General features: G+C 41.8%; 1 long non-coding RNA gene across 1 annotated transcript; it reads left to right on the top strand.

Moving 5' to 3' along the window:
• The first annotated feature begins 1,477 nt into the window (after window positions 1–1,477).
• On the top strand, window positions 1,478–4,540 carry LOC143933731 (uncharacterized). Its single transcript, XR_013263142.1, has 2 exons — window positions 1,478–1,660; window positions 1,961–4,540. It is a non-coding gene; the product is annotated as an uncharacterized LOC143933731 (long non-coding RNA).
• Window positions 4,541–5,251: the final 711 nt, after the last annotated feature.

The following is a 5,251-nucleotide window of genomic DNA, read 5'->3' as shown; positions in this document are numbered from 1 at the left end:
GACCATAAAAATGAGAATTAAAAAAACATATACATAAAAATATATATAGTATATAATGTGAGCCCTAGTGTGTCAACGAGTTTTGCTGTTAAGTTTCTTCAGGACACATTCGGAATTTGTTGGTTTCAAGAAAAAGGAAAATGAGTCTCACTATCTAAAACTGATGATAAAACAGATATGTACTGGGTTATCCCAATATAAACATTTCTGAAGCACAGTTATATCCAATCAGAGAATCAAGACATATGTAGGCATAGAGACAAATAAAGTGTACCTTGCACCAAACTGTCTTGTTCAACATATAGTTAAAGAATGATTATCCAATATAGGAAAAGAGTTGGCTCACAGGAATAGAACAACTCTTAAGGATTCATAGGAACCAGCTGGAATTAAAAACGTACCGTATTCATCGGCGTATAACACGCACCCCAAATTTAGGAGGGAATTTAAGGAAAAAAACATTTAGGAGGGAAGTTTAAGTAAAAAAACTTACATTAAAATGCCCATCAATGCAGCCTTATCAGTGTCCATCTGCAGCCTTGTCCATCATTGTAGCCTTGCCCAGTGTCCATCTACAGCCTTGCCAGTGCCTTTGCAGCCTTGCCAGTCTCTTTGCAGTATTTCCCTCTTTTAAATTTGGCGCCAATGGAGAGGAGCGAGCGGAGCCAGGATAAAGAAAGCCAAGCGTACTTCGGCTTTACATGGCTCCTCTCGCAGTCCCGCTCACTTCCACTGATTGCGAGAGGAGCGAGCTCCGCTGACATACAGAAAGCCAAATGTACTTCGGCTAGTCTCGGCTCTGCTCACAGTCAGGGCTGAGACTAGCCGAAGTACATTCGGCTTTCTGTATGTCAGCGGCGCTTGCTCCTCTAGCAATCAGTGGAGGTGGGTGGGACTGCAAGAGGAGCCGAGTAAAGCCGAGTGTACTTCGGCTTTGTGTATCTCGGCTCCGCTCACTCCCTTCCCTAAAATCAGCGGGGGATTGGCGTATAACACGCACCCACGATTTTTCCCTTGATTTTAAGGGGAAAAAGGTGCGTGTTATACGCCGATAAATACGGTATGTCAAATAGAAATATATACCTGTTGGCTCATGAATATCCTTATATTGTGTCCAGAAGAAGCTGAACAGTGCAACGCGTTGATGCACTAGGGCTCACATTATATACTACCGTATATACTCGAGTATAAGCCGAGATTTTCAGCCTCTTTTTTGAGGCTGAAAGTGCCCCCCTCGGCTTATACTCGAGTCATCGCTGTCTGCCCGCTCGATCAGCGTGTCGAGCAGACAGACAGCGGCCATTCTATGATTCAAAAGCCGCGCCTCCGGCTCCGCCTTCGCCTGTGATAGGCGGAACACTGAATTTCCCAGCAGCCTGTGTTCCGCCTATCACGGGCATCGTCTCATCCTCGTACTACGGACGAGGATGATACGACGTCCGTGATAGGCGGAACACAGGCTGCTGGGAAATTCAGTGTTCCGCCTATCACAGGCGAAGGAGGAGGCGCGGCTTTTGAATTTTACAATGGCCGCCGACGAAGAGGGCACGGGACGGAGGCAAGGCAAGGCACGGCACGGGACGGGACGGGACGGGACGGGACGGGACGAAGGCAAGGCACGACACGGGACGGAGGCTCGGGACAAAGGCTCGGGACACAGGTAGGCTGGACACACACACACACACACACACACACACACACACACACACACACACACACCTGTACTGCCCACTAAACATGATGGGATTTTTGTCGTGGCTATGACGCAAAGTGGCTGCTGGATGGTCTTCTCTGTGTGGGTGGCCAGCGGGAATAAATCTGCGACTCAACTATTCCCTTTTCCCTGCCAAAGTGAATGGGTCCTCAGCCCTGGTTCACACTATATTGCCATGCAGCTAACACTGCAAACCCTATTCATTTCCGCACTGCGTTTTGCGATCTGCTGCGGGTGTAGGTGCAGGTAGGCTGGACACACACACACACACACACACACACACACACACACGGATGGAGACACACACACACGGATGGATGGATGGATGGAGACACACACACACACAGGGATGGATGGATACACACACACACAGGGATGGATGGATGGATGGAGACACACACACACAGGGATGGATGGATGGATGGATGGAGACACACACACACAGGGATGGATGGATGGATGGAGACACACACACACAGGGATGGATGGATGGATGGACACACACACACACAGGGATGGATGGACGGACACACAGGGATGGACGGACACACAGGGATGGACGGACACACAGGGATGGACGGACACACACACAGGGATGGACAGGCATGTCTCACCCTCGGCTTATACACGAGTCAATAAGTTTGCCAGTTTTTTTGGGGGTAAATTGGGGGCCTCGGCTTATATTCGGGTCGGCCTATACTCGAGTATATACGGTATATATATTTTTATGTATATGTTTTTTTAATTATCATTTTCATGGTCCTTTTTCTACTATTTACTATGTATGTCTCTATGTTTCAATAAACATTACTTGTCTATATCCCAACTGTTTACTGTGCCGCTGAAAGTCCGATTTTAGGTCACCTTCTGGGACCCTTCTTATAAGGAAATTGTTGTCTAAGGCTTTCACTAGTAGTAGTATTCACCCCTAGATTCAAGATACATGATTTTGTTTCATTCACTTTATTTATTTTTAACTTGTACTCTTTATTCATTTTTTTCACCTTAAAAGATATCAAAATAAGATAATCATTACAATCAATCAAATAGAGATAAAAATATAAATATTTTAACAAAGACATTTTCTTACACTGATGCTGCAATATATACCAGCATTCTTTACCCCTTACCCCCTCTTCTTCCCCCTATCCCTCCAAGTACACACCAAGAGATACAGCACTTACAGTATAGTAACTGAGCTTATTAGTTATTTCAGTCTATACTTAATTACCATACTCCTACCTTCTCTTATCTAGAATTTAATGGGGATATATTAGAATGCATATAGAATACATTGTCTAATATATAAATTCCTTGTTTAGCAACTGCTAAGAATATTTATCCAAAATTATATCCTTTACCCATTAAGGGGAGGATCCCCATTTATCCAACCAGGGCCTCTACAACCTCTTAATTTCCCTGAGATTACCTCTTTTTGTGTAATTCTTTCCATATTGTCTCATTTATTACCATGGTCCAATCCCTCAGTGTCGGCAGTGTCCTCGACTGCCATCGCATCGCAATAATTTTTCTAGCTTGGAATAGGCATCTTAGTATTGCCACTGTAATGCTCTTCCCTTCCCCCACTTCCTTCCTATAACCCAGTATGCAAAGCCTAGGCTCCCTATTCAAAATGATCCCATAGGCCTCACCTATGGTGTCGAGGACCCCCTCCCAATATCGGAACAACTTTGGGCACCTCCACACCATATGGATGAGATCTCCAGTGCTATGGAATATAGGGCATTTTTCATCTTATCTTCTACTAAACTTAAACAACCTTTTCGGGGTATAGTAGGCTCTGTATATCAGCATCAATTGGGATACTTTCTGGGAAGGTGAGACCAAGATCATTGATGCCATCTCCAAAATCCTCCTCCACTGCTCCTGTGATATTTCCTCTATATCCTTTTCCCATGTCTCTCTATCCTTGTGGAGGTCTCAATGCTAGAATATTAAAATGTATAAATGGTTTGGGTTTTTTGAGAATGATTGACTTGTTTATGTATATCATTATATATTCTAGATATGGATAAAGTGAAATAAATATATATATATATATATATATATTTATGTAAAAGTCTCTTTGAAGCTTCATATGCATTTCATGGGAAGCAGTTCTATGTACATTTCACATATGGCTGTAATTTAGAGTGAGTTGACCATTCACCTCCTCCGTTGTAAGAGATAAGGTTACATTATTGTCCAAAGACACTGAGTTTCAGTATGATACAAGTTATTTATTTGTATTACAGTATTTTCTGATTAGGATTATCATTACGTACATTGCATTTTAAACGTATATAATTTATTTACTGATATATGTAGTATTTGGTTTAGAAGATAGGAAACTTGTATTGTATAAGTTAAATGGTTTAATACATGGCAGTTTTGCCATCCCAATAGAATGTTTTGATTAGAGACGGTTTTGTATTTCAACATCCTGTTGGATGAGGTGGGAGGGAATTTGCTCATTCAGAATTTGCGGGCTTTTCTTGTGGTACAACAGAGCTCAGAGAAACTGTTAAACCATTCTTAATTGGCAAAAGGGTGGGGGTTTAGTTGTAGGAGTAGTAAAATACAGACAGGCTGTTTCTAGAGGGCAGAGTTGCACTCCGGCAGAGAGACACTGGCAGACTTTGGAGGAGGCTGACTAACATTCACACACACACACACAATACATTTATACAATCTTCATTTTAAGAATAAGAAACTTATTGATGCTATTTTATATTCTACATTTTGACAAAAAATTTTGACGTTTTTTGTAATATTTTGCTATTTTTATTATTAAATACATTTTGGTGTTTTTACACGAGAACTGAACAGATTTTCTTGGAACTTTCCTCATCAATATGAATTATTGAAATATAGTTATTAATACAGTAATAACTCAATTTCTACACTCAACCACTAGTGGCTCCTTTTCATAGGTGTCCATATAGCTCAGAGACCTAAAGAAAGTCCTTTAGTTGTGCCCACCTGGAGTATAATTTGGAGGAGAGTGTTTTTATACCATTCTATTTCTTGAGTCCTAAATTGGACTTCTAAAGGATGCCCGATCTGTAAATATCTAAAAAATGAATGCTGTAGTATATTATATTCCCTTTTAAGGTCCAAAAAGTTTTTAAGGTTGTTACCATCATACAGCTGTATCAACCTATTAATACCCGGTACCTCTCAATCCTTAATCTTTCCCATCGAGATCACTTCCTGCAGATTCCTGTTGTTCCAGAGGGGAGTATCTTTGGGTAGCCCAGTGTACCTCAACTCTTTTTTAACTGTTTTTCATATTTTTATTATCTTTGTTATTGTCGGGTTCTTACAGCTACAGGAATCCGCTTCCAGGGCATCTCTAACTGTATTATGCAATGCTTCTGATAACATTATTCTACCATTAGGGGTACCTCCGTCTGGGTTCTCACATCCCATTAAATATTGCAACTGAGCTAGCAAGTAGTAACTCTCGGGATGAGGTACCACCAAGCCCCCTTCCCCGATTGGGAGCTGCATAGTTTGAAGTCATATCCTAGCTTG

Source organism: Lithobates pipiens, unplaced genomic scaffold (genome assembly GCF_037356315.1).
Source record: "Lithobates pipiens isolate NorthernLeopardFrog02 unplaced genomic scaffold, aLitPip1_a1.2 Scaffold_27, whole genome shotgun sequence".
Taxonomy (NCBI): Eukaryota; Metazoa; Chordata; class Amphibia; order Anura; family Ranidae; genus Lithobates; species Lithobates pipiens.
The sequence above is the reverse complement of the archived record's forward strand: the minus strand, read 5'-3'. Positions and strand labels throughout refer to the sequence as shown.